Genomic DNA, 23,874 nt, shown 5'->3' with positions numbered 1-23,874 from the left:
GGCATCTGTTTTCATTACAGCATTCACCTTCCTATAGTCCAGACAAAACCTAATACTTCCATCTGGTTTTGGCACCCTAACACATGGTGAACTCCAATTCGAGTTAGAATATCTAATAATATTATTCTCTAACATATATTCAATTTCTTTCTCAGCAAGTTCACATTTTTCTATGATCATCCTGTATGGGTGTTGTTTGATAGGTTTGGCATCCCCAACATCTACATCATGTGAAGCTATAGTAGTCCTTCTCGGAACATCTGGAAACAAATCCTTATATTTAAAAATTAATTCCTTCATCTGTTGTTTCTGCTCTAGCTGTAAATGTACTCATTTCTCATCAATATTTTCCAGAATGGTTGAATTTGGTAACCTAACAGAAACAATGTTGGATTTAGAATGAAAGTCAGATGAATCATCTATTATGTTCCTGGTTAAATCAAACTCATTCTCACTAACCACAACAGTCACAGTATCAGATTGTTTCCCAAAATATGGTTTTATCATATTTCTATGGCAAAGTTGTGTTGACCTTCTACGATCTGGAGTTTTAATCACATAATCCACATCATTGATTTTAGACACAATTTCATAAGGACAATGTAATCTAGCTTGTAAAGGATTTGTTTGCATTGGGAAAAGAACCAACACCTTATCTCCAGGCTTAAACATCCTCATCCTAGCTTCTTTATCATACCAAGTTTTCATTTTCTCCTGAGCCAATTTTAAATTTTCCTTGGCTAAGCTACAAGCTTTATGTAACCTGTCCTTAAATTTCAAAAAATAGTCCAACGAATTAGTGTGTATTTCCTTACTAGTCCACTGTTCTTTTAATAAAGCTAAAGGTCCTCTAACTCTATGCCCAAACACAAGTTCAGATGGACTGAAACCTAAAGATTCCTGTACCGATTCCCTTAGTGCAAATAAAAGTAAGTTTATACCCTCATCCCAATCACTTTCATTTTCCACACAATTTGTCCTAATCATATTCTTGAGGGTAGAATGAAACCTTTCCAAGGCACCTTGTGATTCTGGATGGTGAACAGATGAAGTGATTTGTTTAGCTCCCAATTTATAAACTATCTGTTGAAGCAATCCAGACATAAAATTACTGCCTTGATCAGTTTGTATTTCCTTAGGTAATCCAAAATAAGTGAAGAATTTTATAAGAGACTTTGGCACAGTTTTAGCTTTTATATTCCTAAGTGGTACTGCCTCTGGAAACCTAGATGAAGTACACATAATAGTCAACAAGTACTGATAACCAGTTTTTGTCTTCCGTAATGGACCAACACAATCTACAATAACTTTAGAAAATGGTTCACCAAATGCTGGAATAGGTTGTAATGGAGCTACTGGTGTAACTTGATTTGGTTTACCCACAATTTGACAAATATGGCATGTTTTACAAAACATCGCCACATCTTTTCTTAGACCAGGCCAGTAAAAAATGTTTTAAAATCTTGTCCACAGTTTTCCTTACCCCTTGATGTCCACCTAAGGGCACACTATGAGCTAAAGTCAAAATCTCATTTTGATAAACTTTAGGGACAACTACCTGGTAAACAACATTCCATTCCTCACTTGCAGGAATTGTAGGTGATCTCCACTTCCTCATCAACACTCCTTTTTCCAAGTAATATCCTACTGGCACCTTCTCAATTTCACTATCTAGTAAAGCTTGTTCTCTTAATTTTATAATCTCAGGGTTTCTATTCTGCTCTGCTATCATCTCCTTCCGAGACAGAGATAAATCTTCATAGTCAGACTTACTCCAAGAACCTTGTTCAAACAACGAATGTAAGAAAGTCTCTGACACATCCTCAAAACTCGAATCCTGAGTTGAACAGTCATGATTAACAACATCATTCTGCACATCAATTTTTTTAGCCATAGCTCCAGGCACAACACAGGAAGAATCTGTGTTAGAATTCATCTCTGGTTCCTCTGACTCCATTGTCAAATGCACTTCAGGAAAAACTTGTCCACCTGCCAAGTCATTACCTAACAATAAAGAAGTACCCTTCACAGATAAGCTAGGTTGTAATCCTACTTTAACAAATCCTGTAACTAACCCTGACTTTAAATTTACTTTATGTAAATGTACAGGCATAAAATCACTCCCAACACCTCTTATATACTTTACCTCACCTGTATCAGACTCTTCATTAAACTTCAATACACTGTCAAACATCAGTGATTGAGAAGCTCCAGTATTCCTAAGGGTTTTTATTGGCACCAGAGTAGATCCTTCTTTCAAGGATACAAACCCTTCAGTTATAAAATGATCATATCCCTTTCTAACTTGGTCAGACTCTAACAAAACCTCATTTGTGTTTATCAAACCCTGTAATTTTACAGGTGCTTCAGTATGTTGCACACAAGCATCTGGAACTGCTTCCTTCTCTTTCTTTTTCAATCTGAAACAGTTAGCTATTATATGGCCAGGTTTCTTACAATAGTTACAAATAAGATGAAACTGTCTTTCCTTCACTGGTTTTCCTTCCTCCTTACCTTTTTCATTAACTTCTGATTTAATTTCTGATTCACCTTGAGTCTCCGTGTTATTTCTCCTCTTAAAAATTCTGCCCTGAGGAAATTTATTTGTATGGATTAAAACATACTCATCAGCTAATCTAGCACAGTCCTGCAATTTATCAGTATCCCTCTCACTTAAGTAGATCCTTACTTCAACAGGAATGCTTCTTTTAATTTCCTTCATTAAAATCAGCTCTTTCAATGTATCATATTTACATTTTTAGAAGAAACCCATCTCTCAAAACACACAGTTTTATCATAGGCAAATTCCGCATAAGTTTTTTCCACAGACTTCTTCAGGAGTTCTCTATATGCTTCTGGGACTAATTTGTATGCCTTTAAAATATGCATTTTCACAATTTCATAATCAAATGCTTGCGCAGCAGTTAAAGCTATGTAAACTTGTTGTGCTTTGCCTTTAATTACACTCTGTAACAACACTGACCATTTATCTTTTGGCCACTCTGACATCCGAGCAATAGTTTCAAAATGTTGGAAATATCTTTCCACTTCTGTTTCACTAAATGGAGGGACCAATTTAATTTCTTGACTAGCAACAAACGGCTTTTTAGATCCAGAAGACTAATTCCCAGACCTTAATTCCGTCATTGCATATTCAAATTCCCTCTGTTTACTTTCAGCTTCTAACCTACAACTCTCCAATTCTGCTGTACTTTGTACCAACTTCATCTGTTCGATTTGCAACTGCATCTCCAGATTACTTATTGGAAACGACTCTAAAATCAATTCATCAAAAACACCCGAATCCACATAGTGTGACGTGATTTTTCTCTGTATTACAGCCTTTGATGTAGTCTGCAAAATACCTTTAAGTTGCAATTTACTAGCTATCTCATATACCTCAGTTTTTTTTCACCTTCGCCAACAACTCCGCACCTGGTGAAACCAGAAACTCATCAATATTCATTGTAGCCGAATGCCACTCACAAGCCAATCAAACAAAAGAATCAAGTATTCCCCTCTTCCAAAACACCGATCCAAAAGTTAGCAAGCATTTAAACACAAACGATCCAATCAGGACACAGCCCCCATATTTATGTTACGAATTCAGGCAACTATAAATATATGAGTTAGGCAGGGGTTTTTATAACAAATAACACATTTATTAAACACTGAAAACAAACCCTCCAATAGTAAACAAATCAGTAACGGAACTGGAAATCAGCTGCTGTGCGGCAGCTTAAACTGTTCTTAAAGCAATGAAGCTTAAACAGTTCTTAAAGCGATGTTGCAAAAACAGTTCTTTTAAGTGGTATTGCCAAAAGTTAAAAATGCTCACAGTCCATTTAAGGGAGAGACTTTGTAAGACAATTTAAATTCTCTTTCACGACGTGTTGCTTCGGTTCCCAAGTAGAACTTTTTCCCACGAAGAATTTACGAAACGAAACGGCTTAAAGGCACTGACCTTTCCTTTACAACACTGTCCTCAATCCTTTCTGCTATTTCACAGGGATTAACACGAGAGCAGTCAACGAGATCTTTCCAAATAAGGATCAAACAAGGTCGATCCCGTTTCACCGTTAAAATCGATTCTCCTCGATCTTTAACTCCCGAACTCTGATCTTCACTCTCCACTGATTCTCAACTAGCAGTATTGTAACGAAACTGCTGGCAATGACCTTTTAAACTTTAGGCATTAGATAAAACTTCATCTTTCAACTAAACTGGGTCATAACATTAAATCACGCAGTAGCATGAAGTCAACATGGCAAATCCAGCCACGAACTACCCCTCCTCACAGGGAGGGGTCCTCCTTTTATACCCTGTAAAAAAAACCTGTCACATGACTTCTACTGGCGGGAAAATGATGTCACTCCACCATCACAAGACCATTACCTCAAGTCCAGTATAGCTTCAACACCTGTCACGTGACAAGGGTACCACTGTCACGTGTCACAAGTACGTAACAGTGGCTGCGGGATGTTATGGCATGCTTAAATTTAGAAAAGATTTGTGTTTCAATTTCTGAATCTAACCAAGGTTTTCAAAATTTGTGGGGACTGTTTTTGAATTATTTTCAAAATCTTTCATTCCCGTTAAAGTACAGATGCTGGTTAATAGCATATTTCACTACCGGATAAGGTTTTCTCTTCCCTTTTTTTTCTTTACCAAACAGCTTTGGCTTTGGTAGTGAGTATAGATTTTTTGATATAAATATAAAAAATTATTCATATCTCAACATACAAATTAATCTACATGAATATAGGGTAAGGAGTTTGTTAATGTGATTCAAATATAATGTATTTGGTATTATATCTTTCTTTTGTTGTATAATATGTATTTTCTTGAACTCTGTATTCTTCTATGTAAAAGCATGACATAGCACGCCAAAGGTTTAAAAAGGAGAGGAATTTTTCAATGGTTATTTAAATCACAGCAAGAGGCGAAGAGGGAGAGGTAAAAGGAGCTGTGTTTTTTAACTGATCAGGGCAAAGAGGCTAGACTGCACAGGTGCATGATGTAGCACGCCAAAGGTTTAAAAAGGAAGACCGCCATATACAGCAGCCATCGGCGTAGCGACCATTGTCAGAGTGGACTGAGGCAGAGTGGGTTGGCTTTGGCTCAACCAGGCTTCGGCGAGAACAGGCAGAGGCGAGGTCTGAACGGGGCATGACTTCACAAGCGTGTGAAAGTCGGCCCGTGAGGCAGCGTGAGAATTTTAAAAGTGAGCAGAGGCTGAGTACGAGCTTCACTCCAGGTGAGGTGAGGCCGGGTAAGCTCCTTTAATTAATCTAATTAGCTTAGGAGTAGGTAATGGAGGCAGCAGTTAGGGCAGTTGAGTGCTCCGTTTGCAGTATGTGGGAAATCAGGGCGAGCACAGTTGTCCCTGATGACTACACCTGTAAAAGGTGCATCCAGCTGCAGATCCTGACAAACCACGTTAGGGAACTGGAGCTGGAGCTGGATGAACTTCGGATCATTCGGGAGGCAGAGGCAGAAATAGACAGGAGTTTCAGGGAGATAGTCACCCCTAAGAGTTAGGAGACAGGTAGCTGGGTGACTGTCAGGAAAGGGAAGGGGAATAGACAGGAAGAGCAGAGCACCCCTGTGGCCGTTCCCATCAACAATAAGTATACCGTTTTGGATACTGTTGGTGGGGACGACCTGCCAGGGACAAGTTGCAGTGGTTGCGTCTCTGGCACTGAGACTGGACCCTCAGCTCAGAAGGGAAGGAGGGAAAAGAGGAGAGCAGTAGTGATAGGGGGTTCGATAGTTAGGGGGACAGATAGGAGGTTCTGTGGAAGAGATCGAGAATCCTGGATGGTCTGTTGCCTTCCTGGTGCCAGGGTCCACGATATCTCGGATCGAGTTCTCAGTATCCTCAAGAGGGAGGGTGAGCAGCCGAATGTCGTGGTTCATGTAGGGACCAATGATGTGGGTAGGAAGAGTGAGGAGGTCCTGAAAGGTGAGTTTAGGGAGCTAGGTGCCAAGTTAAAGGACAGGACTTCCAGGATAGCAATCTCAGGATTGCTTCCAGTGCCACGTGTAGGTGGGTTTAGAAATAGTAAGATAGTGCAGATCAACACATGGCTGAAGACATGGTGCAGGAGGGAGGGCTTCAGATTTATAGATAAATGGGCAGTTTTCCAGGGAAGGTGGCACCTGTTCCGGTGGGACGGTTTTCATCTGAACTGGAGGGGGACAAATATTCTTGCAAGTAGGTTTGCTAGAGAGGCTCCAGTGGATTTAAACTAGATACGAGGGGGGAGCGGAACCAGAGTGTAGGAAAAGATCTTTTGGAGAAGGAAGAAAAAGAAGACAGTAAAATTCTTTGTACTGTTAGAGATAAACAGAGAGAAAGAGGCGGAGAATTTCTTAAATGCATTTATTTTAATGCTAGGATCATTGTAAGAAAGGTGGATGAGCTTAGAGCATGGATTGATACCTGGAAATATGATGTTGTAGCTATTAGTGAAACATGGTTGCAGGAAGGGTGTGATTGGCAACTAAAGATTCCTGGATTTAGTTGCTTCAGGTGTGATAGAGTAGGAGGGGCCAGAGGAGGAGGTGTTGCATTGCTTGTCCAAGAAAATCTTATGGCGGTGCTTTGGAAGGATAGATTAGAGAGCTCCTCTGGGGAGGCTATTTGGGTGGAATTGAAGAATGGGAAGGGTGTAGTAACACTGATAGGAGTGTATTATAGGCCACCTAATGGGGAGCATGAGTTGGAAGAGCAAATGTGTAAGGAGATAGCAGATATTTGTAGTAAACACAAGGTGGTGATTGTGGGAGATTTTAATTTTCCACACGTAAACTGGGAAGCTCATTCTGTAAAAGGGCTGGATGGTTTAGAGTTTGTGAAATGTGTGCAGGATAGTTTTTTGCAACAATACATAGAAGTACCAACTAGAGATGGGGCAGTGTTGGATCACCTGTTAGGGAATGCGATAGGTCAGCTGACAGATGTATGTGTTGGGGAGCACTTCGGGTCCACTGATCACAATAGCATTAGCTTCAATATAATTAGGGAGAAGGACAGGACAGGACCTAGAGTTGAGATTTTTGATTGGAGAAAGGCTAACTTTGAGGAGATGCGAAGGGATTTAGAGAGAGTGGATTGGGTCAAGTTGTTTTATGGGAAGGATGTAATAGAGAAATGGAGGTCATTTAAGGGTGAAATTATGAGGGTACAGAATCTTTATGTTCCTGTTAGGTTGAAAGGAAAGGTTAAAGGTTTGAAAGCACCATGGTTTTCAAGGGATATTAGAAATTTGGTTCGGAAAAAGAGGGATGTCTACAATAGATATAGGCAACATGGAGTAGAGGAATTGCTCGAGGAATATAAAGAATGTAAAAGGAATCTTAAGAAAGAGATTAGAAAAGCTAAAAGAAGATACGAGGTTGGTTTGGTAAATAAGGTGAAAGTAAATCCAAAAGGTTTCTACAGTTATATTAAAAGCAAGAGGATAGTGAGGGATAAAATTGGCTCCTTAGAGAATCAGAGTGGTCAGCTATGTGTGGAGCTGAGGGAGATGGGAGAGATTTTGAATGATTTCTTCTCTTCGGTATTCACTAAGGAGAAGGATATTGAATTGTGTAAGGTGTGGGAAACAAGTAAGGAAGTCATGGAACCTATGACGATTAAAGAGGTGGAAGTACTGGCACTTTTCAGAAATTTAAAAGTGGATAAATCTCCGGGTCCTGACAGGATATTCCCCAGGACCTTGAGGGAAGTTAGTGTAGAAATAGTAGGGGCTCTGACAGAAATATTTCAAATGTCATTAGAAATGGGGATGGTGCCAGAGGATTGACGTATTGCTCATGTGGTTTCATTGTTTAAAAAGGGTTCTAAGAGTAAACCTAGCAATTATAAGCCTGTCAGTTTGACGTCAGTGGTGGGTAAATTAATGGAAAGTATTCTTAGAGATGGTATATATAATTATCTGGATAGACAGGGTCTGATTAGGAACATTCAACATGTATTTGTGCATGGAAGGTCATGTTTGACAAATCTTATTGAATTTTTTGACGAGTTTACAAGGAAAGTTGACGAGGGTAAAGCAGTGGATGTTGTCTATATGGACTTCAGTTAGGCCTTTGACAATGTTCCGCATGGAACATTAGTTAGGAAGGTTCAATCGTTAGGTATTAATATTGAAGGAGTAAAATGGATTCAACAATGGCTGGATGGGAGATGCCAGAGAGTAGTGGTGGATAACTGTTTGTCAGGTTGGAGGCCAGTGACTAGTGGTGTGCCTCAGGGATCTGTACTGGGTCCAAAGTTGTTTGTCATATACATTAATGATCTGGATGATGGGGTGGTAAATTGGATTAGTAAGTATGCAGATGACATTAAGGTAGGTGGTGTTGTGGATAATGAAGTAGGTCTCCAAAGCTTGCAGAGAGATTTAGGCCAGTTAGAAGAGTGAGCCAAAAGATGGCAGGTGAGGTTTAATGCTGATAAGTGTGAGGTGCTACATTTTGGTATGAATAATCCAAATAGGACATACATGGTAAATGGTAGGGCATTGAGGAATGCAGTAGAACAGAGTGATCTTGGAATAATGGTGCATAGTTCCCTGAAGGTGGAATCTCATGTGGATAAGGTGGTGAAGAAAGCTTTTGGTATGCTGGCCTTTATAAATCAGAGCATTGAGTATAGGAGTTGGGATGTAATGTTAAAATTGTACAAGGTATTGGTGAGGCTAAATTTGGAGTATTGTGTAGAGTTCTGGTCACTGAATTATAGGAAAGATGTCAACAAAATAGAGAGAGTACGGAAAAGATTTACTAGAATGTTACCTGGGTTTCAGCACCTAAATTACAAATTAGGTCTTTATTCTTTAGAGTGTAGAAGGTTGAGGGGGGACATGGTAGAGGTATTTAAAATTATAAGGGGATAGATAGAGTGGACATGGATAGGCTTTTTCCATTGAGAGTAGGGGAGATTCAAAGAAGAGAACATGAGTTGAGAGTTAGGGGGCAAAAGTTTAAGGGTAACAAGAGGGGGGGATTTCTTTACTCAGAGAGTGGTAGCTGTGTGGAACGAGCTTCCAGTAGAAGTAGTAGAGGCAGGTTTCATTTGGCATTTTTAAAAAATTGGATAGGTATATGGACCGGAAAGGAATGGAGGGTTATGGGCTGAGTGCAGGTTGGTGGGACTAGCTGAGAGTAAGCGTTCAGCACAGACTAGAAGGGCCAAGATGGCCTGTTTCCATGTTATAATTGTTATATGGTTATAAATTAATAAAAATATTGAAAAAGAAAGAAGAGCTTGATCAGGAGCTAGAGGAGAGCCAAGATCTCCATGTTCTCCAGAGCAAACGGGCAGTAAACAAATTGCATGCCATCCACGAAGGGCGGGTGGGGAGGAGCTGTTGGAGACTACACTGACCCTCTCTCTCATGCAAATACATGAAGCTCCGTACACAGCCACCAGAAGGCGCATGCTGCCTACACACTTCAACTCCTTCATGTGGAACTTCTGTAACTAAGAAAATAGTTGAACTCTAATCATTCCTTTATATTTGAAAACATTTCCATTCCCAACCCCAGGTAATCAAGTTTTCCAAATCTTTGGAAGGTGGAGAACAGGTCCAGAGTTGGGGGCGGGAAGAGATAGCAATGTAAATGTTTTGAAATGCTTCACTTAAGGCACAGTGATTCAGACTCAGATTAGATTACTGTCATTACACACCAGACCGCAACAACATTCTTTGCTCATGTGAGATTTGCAGAGTAAATTGAATACAAAATAATAATAAATAAATGGGAACTTCACTGTAAGGTGATCGGTGTAGAGACGAGTTGTTTAAAGGAAAATTCTTTACACAGTGAGTGGTGGGTGTTGTGTTCTTTATATTCATATGTACCATGGGTTACTAATAAAGAAACATCTTCTGGAAGAAAAAGAACTTTTACTTAACAACAACCACCATGTTCTTACAATGCATGCTTCTCGAATTTTGTATCATTTCTGAGCATACTCAAAACTCTCTCCAATCACATTCTTACACGTCATATCACCACGTCTGACTTTCCTTAGCAACATTGACCAGAGCAAATGCATGATCTAACATGTCTCTATCAGTCTCTTTGGAGGTTTACGAACACGAGTAAACCTTCTAAGTGGTTCACACAGTTCTTGTGTTTTGTTGAAATTTCCATGGTTTGTCTAGTTTGCATCAGTTAACTGAATCTCCGAAGCTGGCTCTTTCTTGAGGTCTTTGCAATTTCTTCTTAACACTGATCCTTCTTCTGTTTGGACCATGTATGATCTGGGTTGTACTTCTTCAAATACTGTAGCTTTCTGTGTCTAGGTGTTCATTTTGTCTTGTATCCTTACTTCATCTTCTTGGTGTAGTTGAGGTAATGGACGAGAGCATCTGTCAAAGTATGTTTTCTGATTTGATTTGTGTTCATCGTTCCATTTTTTCACGTGTTCACCTCCCTCTGTTCTCAGAAGGCTCTCATCTATTGGCAGATTGGATCTCAAACGGCATCCCATCAAGAGCTGAGCAGGTGAAAATCCACATTCAAGTGGAGTACTACAATAGGCTAATGAAGCTTTATAAAAATCACCTCCACTATATTTTGCTTTGTGCATCAGTTTCTTGATAATTCCTACCGACTTCTCAACTAATCCATTGGACTGAAGGAAAATGGATTAGATGTTGTATGAACAAAGCTCCATTCATGAGCAAAATGTCCCTTGCATTCACCATTGATTTGTAGACCATTGTGAAAACTTCATCAGGTACACCATGTCTGGAAAAAACTGATTTCATGCATGTAATTACATTCTCTGCTGTTGTTCTGCTCAAACCACACACTTCGGGATACAATGAGTAGTAATCTGCTATTAATAGATAATCTTTGTTGTCAGTTACAAGAAGATCAATGCCTACCTCCTGATAAGGTCTCTGAGGACTAGGATGTGGATGAAGGGGCTCCTTAGGGTTGCTAGGTTGGTATTTAAGGCATATTTGACAAAAAGACACCAATTCTGCAATTTCTTGATTCATCCTGAGCTAACACATCACTTCTTGCGTCCTCTCTTACATTTTTCAATACCTATGTGGCCTTCATGAATTTTCCCAGGCATTTCTTTTCTGAGACTTTTAGGAATCACAATTCTGCTACCTTGGTACAATATCCCATCCACAACAGAAAGTTCTGATCTGTGGTTCCAATATTCCAGTACTTCTGAGGTACAGTCATGCTTATTATCTGACCATCCATCCATCACCACTTGTATTATCTGACTGAGAATTTTGTCCTTCTCTGTCTCAAGATGCAGCAGTTCCAACTTTTCGGGAGCAACAGGTACTGGCTCTATCATCATATCAACAAATGCCTAAAGAACATCAACAGTGTCCCTGTAACTGTCTTTTGTTGTTGGATCCACAGCTCTGGAATGTGTGTCAGCCATGTACATGAATTTTCCAGGTGTGTATGTCACATTCAATGCTTATCTTTGCAATTTGATCATCATTTCCTGAATTCACAAAGGACATTCGCATAAGGGTTTGTGAAATGATGCAATCAGAGGATTATGATCGGTTTCAACATTAATAGATTGCCCTGACACAAACTGATGAAATCTCTTGCAAGCAAACATAATGCTGAGCAATTCTTTTTCAATTTGAGCATACCTTGTTTCTGGATCGGATAATGCACAAGATGCATATGCCACTGGTAGCCATTCCTTATCATGTTTCTGAATTAATACTGCCCCTAAGCCTGCTTGAGATGCATCACATGAGATTTTGATGGGTCTCTCAGCATCATAGAATTTCAACACAGGTTCTTTAGTGAGCACTTCCTTGAGATTTTTCCATGCCTTCTCCTGTTCATGATTCCAGCTCCATTCGTTTTTTTTTCCCCATTAGCTGCCTCAATGGAGCAAGCTGTTTGGAAAGATTGGATATGAATCTTCCCATGTAGTTGACCATTCCCATGAATCTTTCAACATCCTTTTTACATTGCGGTCTTGGCATGTTCTCAATAGCAGAAACCTCCAATGGATCAGGACGCACACCCTCTTTGCTGATGATATCACCCACAAAGGTAAGTTCAGTTACTCCTACCTGACATTTGTCTTTATTCAACTTCAGGTTTGCCTTGCGTGTTGCCTCGAAGACTTGTCTGAGTCTGGTGTCACGCTCTTGTTTAGATGATCCCCAAACAATAATATTGTCCATGGAAGTATCCACGCCCTCAATGTGCTCATATAGCATGTGAATGGTTTTATGGTACACTTCAGGAGCTGATGCAATTCCAAACGGAAGCCATTATCTGGGAAAAAGTGTGTTAAAGGTACACAACTTTGAACTCGGTTAATCTAGTTTAAGTTTCCAGAATCCAGAGGATGCATCTAATTTACTAAAGTTCTTTGCATTAACAAACTGTGATATAATTTCTTCATGAGTAGGCAATTTGAAATGCTCTCTTTTAACGGCTCGATTCAAGTCTCTTGAATCTAAGCAAATCCTCAGTTTTCCATTTTTCTTATCAACAATGACAAGCAATTTGACCCATTCAGTCGGTTCAACAATTTTTTTATGACTCCTGGCCATTCCATTCTGTCAATCTCTGTTTTCAGTTGATGACATAATGCAAAAGGCACTTTTCTACATGGATGTACTAAGGGTGGCACTGTGTTGTCAACTTTAATCGTGCACTCTCCTGGAAGACAACCAAGCCCTTTGAACAAGTCCTCATACTCTTTCATCAAGTTACTGTCCAGGACTAATACTCTTTTCACCAAATTCACTCTCTCACAGACAGATAAACCCAGTATTGAATGTACTTTCCTTGGCACCACCACAAATGAAAGCATGTGCAGAATATTTTGTGTGATACTTTTGCCACACATGTTCCTTTATCTGGAATGTCTGCACCTGAATACCCAGTCACTTTTATATTTGTCTGATGTAACCTGGGTCTTGGCTTTAATGCATTAAACTCAGATACTGTAAGATACTCAGATACTTGTGCTCCAGTATCCAGTTTAAACAGAATATTGTTTTGGTTCGCTTGCAATGGAATAGTCCAGTCATTCTTACCTTATTTTCACAAAGCACGTCGATATAAAACTCCTCAAGTTCATTTCCGAGCACTGGATTTACTTGTTTTATTTTCTTTCTACTTCTGCAACAGCGTGAAAAATGATTACTCTTACCGTAGTCACTGCACATTTTCCCATACGCTGGACACTGTTCTGGCCGATGCTGCTGCCCACAGTGATCACATAGCTTTTTTCTCTCAGATGACATCTTGCCCTCTGTCAGTTTAGTTGTTGTTTTATTATTTTTTAAAATATGTTCGCACTTTCTCACAGTGTCTACGTCGCAGTTCTCAATGAAAAGTTCTTCAGCATGTAATGCCATGGTTTCTGAAGCTTTGCACAGCATCGAAGCTTCTTCCAAGTCTAAGTCTTGTTCTCTTAACAGTCTTTCTCTCAGACCATTATCCAGAATGCCACAAACAATTCTGTCTTTAATGAGAGAGTCTGTCAGTTCTCCAAACTCACATGTTTTATTCCGGTGTCTCAAGTCAGTAAAATATTGATCAATAATTTCACCAGCTCTCTGCGTACATGTAAAAAATCTATCACATTACACTTCGGTAAACAAAACGCTTTAAATTTGTCCATTATCGATTTTAACTTTGAAATATCTCCCATTTTCAAAAATAAAGTAATTATATATCTCAATTGCGTCGTCACCTATTACGTGGAGTAGAAGTGCAGCTTTCATTTTTTCCGGTTTTCTATCCACTTCCATCACTGATAAATACGATTCAAAACATTGCTTAAATTTTCTCCAGTTCAAGGCTACATTCCAACACAACTGAAGTGTCAGTGAAGGCTGCAGACCTTCCATTTGTAAAATTGTTAGCAACACCAAAACAGTTTGAAATATTTTTTCAGAAAATTATCTTCAATTCTTCTGTATCAGGAAACATATTATTTTTCCAGACGAACTTCTGACACCATGTGGTGTTCTTTATATTCATACATAACGTGGGTTACTGAAAAGAAACACCTTCTGGAAGATTTTCTGAACATCTTCTAAAACAACTTTTATTTAACAACAACCACCATGTTCTTACAATGCATGTTTCTCGATTTTTCTTTCATTTCTGCGCATGCTCAGTACTCTCTCCAATCACATTCTTACACGTCATATCACTACAGTGGGTTCATGGAACGTCCTGCCAGGAGTGGTGTTAGAGGCAGGTGCATTAGGGATATTTATGAAAGTCTTAGATAGGTACATAAATGATGGAAAATGGAGGGCAATGTAGGAGGGAAGGGTTTGATTGATCTTCAGGTATTTTAAAAGGATGGCACAACATTGTGGGCCAAAGGGCCTGTACTATGTTTAAATGTTCCATGTTTTACGACACTGAGTGCAAACCTACAGAATGGTGGAAAGATTGTAATGCAATCTGAAACAGTGCAAAGAGAAGTGTTTAAAGTAATAACCCAGAGAGGTAGAGTTTAGAGTTTCACAACATAGGAACACCACATTATAAATTAGTTAAAAACTTCAGTAAAACCCCAGGAACTATTTACGTTAAGTTTTTAAATAGAATGATAACTGGTTAATGTCAAGTAAAGGAATGACACTACTGCAGAATTTAGGAACTTCAGGGTAAGCTGATAGAGTTATGCAAGATCATAAGGGTGTAGACAAGATGAAAGCATGTTGTCTTTTCCTGGGGTTGGGGCTAAAAACAAGAGGGCATAGAGTTAAGATCAGAGGTCAGACATTTAAAAGGAACATTGCGGCAGCTTCTTCCTGCAAATATGATGCAGAGTTGGAATGAGCTGCCAGAAACAGTGGATAAGCGTACACATCACCAATATTGAAAAGTCATCGTGATAGATACATGGATAGGAGAGGTTTAGAGAGCTCTGGGCCAAACGCAAGCAGATGGACCAGCATCTCAGGGAAGACAGTCGGTGTGGACTAGTTGGGCAAGGAACCTGTTTCTATGCTGCATGGCTCTTTGACTCTATGACACCAGGAAGGGGGTTTCAAAGGGGTGATTAGTTCAGAAGTCAGATAGCAGTGTGGTACTGGGGTAGAAGATGTTCTTGTGTCTGGCCTATTGGGCTTTTCAATTTCCTGTAACTTCTAGAAGAGAACAAAGGGAATGGTAAGGGAGCAGGAATCCTTGACAATACTGTGAGCCTTCTTGAAGCAATACGTTATGAAGATGGATTGGATGGAGGTCTCTCTCATGTTTCAATCTCTGCCCATCAACAAAGTTCAGGAGGTTTCAAAAATGCACCAGGTTATATAACATGGTGAGGCAAAGCCTGGAATTCCTTCTTACAGAGCAACTCCAAAATAAAGGGAAATTTGACGGAGTGTGTGAGTGTGTGTCCTAGTCATGGAAAGATTCAGCATGAAACTCCCTTTCATCGAGTCTGCACCAACACATTTACATTAATCCCATATTTTATTCTCCCCACATTCCTATCAACTCCTCCCAGATTCTCCACCCCAGGGACAATTTCCAGTAACCAATTAACTAAAACTCCCCTGGTTTTGGGATTGTGGCAGAAAACCGACATTTGTGGGGAACGTGCAAACTCCCCACAGACAGCACCAGAGGTCAGGATTGAACCGGAGTCTCTGGAGCCGGGGGCAGCAGTTCTACCTCCTGCACCACAGCGCTGCCCAGGAAAGCAACTGCCTGGGGAAGCAGTTCTGCCATGGAGGTGAGAGAGATTGCAGTGGGCAGAGAGAGAGATACAGAAAGGGAAATTGAGTTGTTCACCAGTCACAGACATGCAGGTAAGACAGAAACCCATGAGGAGAAGGAATTCTCTCCTTCAGGAATGAGAATCCTTGCTGCATTAAACAATCCTTTCAGGAATTTCATGATCTCCCCAGGGATGCCAAGGTGAGATAGACACCAACAGAAATATTCCTGCCTCACACACACTTACTTGCACCAAGTGTTAATCACAAATTATGATTCCATCCACACCATCCAATGCCCCTTCTCACCGATGGTCTTCTCTCACTCCCCCTCCACAAGACGATGCATCCTGCAAGGATCATTCAGAGCCCCTCACCTTCTCCATATATAATAAAGCAGTGAACTGACTCTGACGGTGATGTCTGAAAAGAGGATTCTGTCCAAGTTGCATGCCATCTTGGACAATGACTCCCATCCACTCCATAATGTACTGGTTAGGCACAGGAGTACGTTCAGCCAGAGACTCATTCCACCAAGATGCAACACTGAGCATCATAGGAAGTCATTCCTGCCTGTGGCCATCAAACTTTACAACTCCTCCCTCGGAGTGTCAGACACCCTGAGCCAATAGGCTGGTCCTGGACTTATTTCCACTTGGAATAATTTACTTATTATTATTTATGGTTTTATATTGCTATCTTTCTACACTATTCTTGGTTGCTGCGACTGTAACAAAACCCAGTTTCCCTCGGGATCAATGAAGTATGTCTGTCTGTCTCTCTGTCTGTCTGTCTGTCTGTCTAGCTAGAAGGGAGGCCACTCCAGTGGGAGGGGGTCTCCCCAGGCTGAAGGAGGCACGGGTGGGGGCACCGAGGTACAAACTTCATCTGGAGCAAAGCCCATCAGCACTACATCATTGTGACTACAATATCCTATCGATGAACAGCACACATCGTCACTCCCCTGTGCACTAAGGCGTCACCATCGGCGGAGGTTTGCGTGAAGTTTACGTGCATAGCTGCCTGTTGTTTTGCCTTTGCAGGGAATGAGGAGAGGCTCCCTGTTTCCCACTTGGTGGAACAGCAGGACAGGCGGGACCAGATGCTGTCGGATAAGGAGCAGGAGGGAGAGGAAACTGTAAAGCCTGTAGGTAAATAAATCTCTCTGACCAGACAGACCATACCCCAAGGTTCTGAAAGAGTTAGCTGAAGAGATTTTGGAGGCACAGGTAATAGACTTTCAAGAATCATTAGATTCTGGAATGGTTCTGGAGGAATGGTAATTTCCAAATGTTCCACTCTATAGGAAGTGGGGGGGTGGAGACAAAAGACAGGAAGTTACAGGCTAGTTGGACAAAGTCAGCATGGTTTTCTTCAGGGGAAATCTGTTGGGATTCTTTGAGGAATTAATGGGCAGAATTGGATGTTTATTTGAATTTTCTGAAGCCCTTTGACAAGGTGCCACACCTCAGGCTACTGAACAAGATAAAAGCTCATGGTATTACAGGAAAGATACTAACATGGATAAAAGAATGGCAGACTGACTGGAGGCAAAGAGTGGGAATAAAGGGGGCCTTTTCTGGTAGACTGACAGTAACTAGTGGTATTCTACAGAGGTCAGTGCTGGGACTGCTTCTTTTCACCTTATACAGTATGTCAATGATTGAAATGAAGGAATTGATGCTTTGTGGCCAGGTTTGCGGACAATATGAAGATAGGTGGAGGGGCATGTAATATTGATGAAGAAAACTGTCTGTGGGACAGAAACATTGGGAGAATGGACAAAGAATTGACAGCCGGAATGTAGTTTAAGGAAGCTAGGGAAGTGTATAGTCATGCACCTTGGCAGAAAGAATAAAGGCATAGACTATAGAGGAATAGAATTTATAAGCAAGGGTGTAATGCTGAGGCTTTATCAGGCATTGGTCAGACCACAAGTGGCATATTATGAGCAGTTTTGGGCCCCTTATCTAAGAAAAGATGTGCTGGTATTGGAGACGGTCCAGAGGAGGTTTGTAAGAATAATCCCAGGAATGAAAGGGTCAACATATGAGAAGTGTTTGATGGCTCCGGGCCTGTACTCACTGGAGTTTTTCAGAGGGGGGATATATAAAATATCAATATCAAATATTGAAAGGCTAGATAGAGTGGATACAGAGAGGATGTTTCCTATAGTGGGGGAAGTCTAGCACCAGAAGACACAGTCTTAGGAAAAGGGATAGCCATTTCGAACAGAGATGAGGAAAAATTTATTTAGCCAGATTATGGTGAACCTATGGAATTCTTTGCTGCAGATAGCTGTGTAGGCCAAGTCATTGGGTATATTTAAGGCAGGGATTGATAGTTTCTTGATTAATCAGGGATCAAAGGTTACGGACAGAATTCAGGAGAATGGGTTTGAGAGGGATACAAATCAGCCATGACTGATTGGCAGATAAGACTCGATGGGGTGAATGGCCTAACTCTACTTCTATATCTTATGATCTTATGGACGAATGGTATCTCAAAGTCAAAGTCAAGTTTATTGTCAAATGCACACGTCCATTTGTATGTTCAGATGCAATGAAAAACCGACTTGTAGCAGCATTGTTGGTACATAGCATCATATACATCGCAATCACAAGAAAAACATAAATTAAACATAAGCTTACTAAAATCTTACAAACGTAAAAGATAGGACTCAAGTAAAACAAAATAAAACAAAGTCCGTTTTAGTACCATGTGATTGAAGTGGTCATAATGTGGCCAAACTTTCATGAATAGTGTGGTGTTCGTTGGTTCAAGAACCAAATATTTGAAGTATACATCCTTGAAACTGATGATGTGGGAATTCAGGCTTCTGTACCTCCTGCCTGATGGTAGCTGGGAGAAGATGGCGTGGCCCAGATGGTGGGGATCTTTGAGGATGGAAGTTGGTTCTTGAGGCAGCGCCTCCTGTAGATATTACCGCCGGTGGGAAGAATGTGCCCAAGATGTATTGGGCTGAGTGCACTGCAGGTACTTTTGATAGCTTCTCACATTCCTGCACATTCGATTGGTTCAGTGACATTGATGTGGAGGCACTGATAGAGGCTCCACTCAGTCTTACCCTGCCCCAGCCACAGGTCTTGCCTCTGCCACACTGGAGCAACCTGAAGCTCTAAGTCACCAGGGAGCAGGTTGCTGTGCTAACTGAGCAGAGAGATACCATTTGTCCCAGGTTCCCTCTCTCTATGGATATACTCTCTCCAGGAGCTGATGACAGAATTTAGCTCTACTCTATCGGGGAGATAGAACGGAGAACTTCAGACCATGATGTGGTGTCGACGTTCCTAACCCCTCCCTCCCACATAGCCCTCCGTTTCCTTTCATCCACTGAAGAGTCTCTTAAACATCCCTGATGTATCCGCCTCTCCCACTCCCTCTGACAGTGCATTCCATTGCCTACCACTCTGTGTAAAATACCTATGTACCTCTGACACCCCCCGCTATACTTTCCTCCAATCACATGAAAAGTACGTCATCTCATATTAGCCATTTCCATCACGGTAAAAAGGTGCTGGCTGTCCTCTCTATCTATGCCTCTTATCATCTAACAAGTCACCTCTCGTTTTCCATCTCTCCAAAAAGACCTAGCTAAACACAGCACAATCAGAACTAAACACAACAGCCCAAGTATAGTCTATTTTGGGCTTTATAGAGCTGCAACATTACCTCACAGCTCTTGAACCGAAACCCCAGATTAATAAAGGCTAGGCTAATGCATCCTATCTTCTTAATTACCCTATCAATGGGTGGCAAATTTGTTATGATATGAGGCTTGAGATGATCACTCTTCTACACGAGCAGAGTTAACTTGAGACACAATAAATTCTGCAGATGCTGGAGATCTTGAGCAACACACACAAAATGCTGGAGGAAGTCAGCAGGACATGTAGCATCTATGGAGGGAAATGAACAGTCCATGTGTTGGGCTGAGATCCTTCATCAGAACTGATTGACCATCTTTCCTGTGGTAGAGCAGGGAGTAGGATTTCTTCAGATCATACACCCCCTGAGTTCTGTGTGGAGAGAGACAGATGGGTGACTCGGGTGAAGAGGAAGAAGGCAGGGAGCAGGATGCTAAGATCCGGGGTCTATCAGAGCTTCAGCCCAGGACTGAGGATTGAAATAATGGTGGGGCAGTTGGAGTGCTGGATAATCATTGTCTAGCCGGCCCCCAGGAGATCACCTGGTGTACAGGTTCAGCACGTTGAGGCTCCCAGTTCATCACTCCAAGCCCTCTCAGGCAGTGAACCTACTCAAACTAAAAGAAGAACATCTGCAGACACTGGAAACCAAAGCAACACACAAAGTGCTGAAGGAACCCAGCAAGTCAGGCAGCATCCATGGAAAAGAGGAAACTGTCAATGTTTTGGGCTGAGCCCCTTCATCAGGACTGGAATAAAGAGAGGAGAAGTCAGAGTTAGAAGGTGTGGGGAGGGGAGGAAGAAGTGCAAGGTAGTAGGTGATAGGTGAAACCGTAAGGCGGAGGGGTGAAGTAACGAGCTGGGAAGTCAATTGGTGAAAGAGAGTGGGAATCTGATAGGAGAGGACAGAAGCCATGAAAGAAAGGGAAGGGGGAAGAGCACCAGAGGGAGGTGATGGGCAGGTAAGGAGATAAGGTGAGAGAGGGAAATGGGAATGGGGAATGCTGAAGGAGAGGTGTGGTGGGTTGCAATTACCAGAAGTATGAGAAACCATCCCGTCAGGTTGGAGACTACCCAGATGGAATATAAGGTGTTGGTCCTCCAACCTGACCTGAGTGAGGCCTTATTGCAGCAGTAGAGGAGGCCATGGAGTGACATGTCGGAATGGGAATGGGAAGTAGAATTGAACTGAGTGGCCACCTGGAGATCCTGCTTTTTCTGGCAGATGGAATGTTGGTGGTTGGCGAAGCGGTTTCCCAGTCTACAGAGGGTGACGGATTCTTCGGGGCACTATAGACATCAATGTGTGGATTCAAAGTGAAAGGGACACTGTAGACACACAAGTGAGACTGTGACATGGTGTGAGGATATCAGTACCCACCTGCCAAATCAGGAAAGGCACTTCAACACGCAATTGTTAATGATGTTTTGATTTGGAGGTGGTGATGCAGCTACTAGTTTTGCCAAAAGTGATTCCATTTAATGTAATAATATGTAATTATGTAGAGATAAGTTATAATGGTGTGCTTTTCTCATCACTGGAGCCTCTGACAGGACTCCCCAGGAAGATAGCGTGTTCAAAGCAAACCTTGATCTGGGCATTCAGTGAAGTGAACTCATCAACAACACAGTTGTGAAATATCTTGGCAATTTTTCTATGACCTCCCCTGTCCCCGCACCCAAGGTCCTGCAATGTTTATGTTATGCGCAATGTGAAGCTGATAACTATCTTATGATAAGTATCCCAAGTCCCTTCAGTCCACAGTTCTTGGCAATTGATGGCTCCGATGAGATAAACTGACCAGACAACCTTGTTTGCTGCTTTTCCCCGTGGTCACCCCAGTTTTGTGCTACAGTTATGAGGTGCAAAAATACAAGGATTATGCACTCCTAGATAAAGCATCGGCCATATTTAATGAAGTTGTCTACTTTCTTGGAAACACCTAATCTGCTGCTTCCAATGTGAGATGTCAATGTTTGATTTAACTGAACAAATGGTTGCAAACTACTTTTTGTAAAGTACTATTCTAAATCACTCAGATGTATCTGTAGAACCTGACCCTGCTTACTTACACGCACAACAGTATCACAAAGCTGGGGTAACCATGGGGATAAACTGTAAACTAAGTGATCTGGTCAGTGAGTAATTGGGAGCAGTTAGTGAGTGAGAACAGAGAGAAAATAAGTAAGAGTTGTGAATTGTAGACCAGGAAAACAAGACTGACAGGCCTTTCTGGGTGTGTCCTGCTCTCCCAATGAGGGAAAAGAACGTGAAGACTGAGACAAAATCGCAGATCAACACACACAGAATGAGGGAGGAGCTCGGCAAGTTAGCCGGCAGCTCGGGTGTCCTGATGACTCACTTCACTTGGCCCGAACCATCAACTGTTCAATTCCCTCCATACATACTGTCTGGATTGATGGGTTCCTCCCACTTTGTGTGCTTTGATCCATATTTCTAGCACCTGCACTCTCTCTTGTGTCTCTGTGAAATCACAGATGGTTGGCTGATAAGTTGAGATATCAACTTGCCTGAAATTGTAGAATTCAGTATTGACTCCAGAACACTGCAATGTGCTGTCCCAGTGTTCTCACTCTGAAAGGTGCTCAACTCGCCCCTTCCCATTTCCCAGAACACTGCAATGTGCTGTCCCAGTGTTCTCACTCTGAAAGGTGCTCAACTCGCCCCTTCCCATTTCCCAGAACACTGCAATGTGCTGTCCCAGTGTTCTCACTCTGAAAGGTGCTCAACTCGCCCCTTCCCATTTCCCAGAACACTGCAATGTGCTGTCCCAGTGTTCTCACTCTGAAAGGTGCTCAACTCGCCCCTTCCCATTTCCCAGAACAAAGCCAAGAAGTGCCTCCTTCCTCATTGGTCTACTCTAACCAAATGCTGATCACATTAATATAGTTCAGAAACTCTTCCCTTAGCTACAACATTATTCTAATCCATAGTGTAGGAGCTGAGGACCCTCAGTATCACAGGTCCTTACAATCTGGCGATGTCCTTGCAGGTTCCCTCCTTTCCCTCACTCAGTCTGTGGTGGCCTCGGGAACCTCCGCAGTCATGTATTACCTCATTCACACCTAAGCAGGTGGCTTCACTCGTTGATCTCTTAAAGCAATTCGAAGGAGATTTTCCTGAATCAGTACTGTCACTTCCCTCTGCCTTTTTTTTCTGTCAAAGTTCAAAGTAAATTTGTTTTCAAAGTACATATATGTTACCAGAAATAACCCCCAGATTTGTTTTCTTGTGGGCATACCCAGTAAATCAAATAATGACAACAGAATCAATGAAATGCTGCACCCAACAGGGTGGACAACCAGTGTTCAAAAGACAACAAACTGTGCAAATAAAAAATGAAAAATGTGAAATATAAAATTAAAAAATTAATAAGCAATAAATATTTAGAACACAAGAGAAAAAGTTCTTGAAAATGGTCCATACAGTGTGGAAATATTTCAGTGATGGGGCAAGTGAAGTTGAGTGAAGTTATCCCCACTGGTTCCTGAGCCTGATGGTGTGAATCCTGAGGTTCCTGTACCTTCTTCCTGAGGGCAACAGTGAGAGGAGTGCATGACCTGGGTGGTGCACCAGAGAGAGGTGAAGGGCGGGCAAGGAAATCAGGTGAGAGAGGGAAAAAGGGATAGAGGATGGTGAAGGAGAGGGGGTGGGCATTACCGGAACTTTGAGAATCGATGTTCATGCCATCAGGTTGGAGGCTACCCAGACACAGTATAAGGTGTTGTTCCTCCAATCTAACTGTGGGCTCATCACAACAGTGGAGGAGGCCATATATAGACATATTGGAAAAGGATTGGGAGGTGGAATTAAAATGGGTGGCCACTGGGAGATGCTGCTTTGTTTTGCGCAAAGAGCGTAGGTGCTTGGAGAAGCAGACTCCCAATCTACGTCAGGTCTCACTGATATACCGGACCCAGTACACGACCCCAACAGACTCACAGCTAAGAGTCACCTCACCTGGAAGGGCTGTTTAGGGCCCTGAATGGTAGTGAGGGAGGAGGTGTAGGGGCAGGTGTAGCACTTGTTCCACTTGCAAGGGTAAGTGCCAGGAGGGATGAGTGACAAGGGAGTTGCTGAGGGAGTAATCCCTGCAGAAAGCAGAATGTGGCTGGGGAGGGGGGGAGTGGGGATGTGCTTGGTGGTGGGATTCCATTGGAGATGGTGGAAGTTATGGAGAATTATGTGCTAGATGCAGAGACTACTGGGTGGTAGGTGAGGACAAGAGGAACCCTATCCCTGGTAGGGTGGTGGCAGGATGGAGTGACAGTAGACATGTGTGAAATGGAAGAGATGCGGTTGGACACATCATTTCTTGAACTTCCCATAATGCCCACCCCATCTCCTGCAGCATTCCCCACCCCCTCTCAACTTCAGATTCAGATTCAGTTTATTGTCATTTAGAAACCGCAAATGCAATGCAGTTAAAAAATGAGACAACGTTCTCCGGAATGATATCACAAAA

The sequence above is a fragment of the Hypanus sabinus genome, chromosome 6, assembly GCF_030144855.1.
Source record: "Hypanus sabinus isolate sHypSab1 chromosome 6, sHypSab1.hap1, whole genome shotgun sequence".
In the NCBI taxonomy this organism is placed as follows: Eukaryota; Metazoa; Chordata; class Chondrichthyes; order Myliobatiformes; family Dasyatidae; genus Hypanus; species Hypanus sabinus.
Note: the sequence above shows the minus strand (reverse complement) of the source record.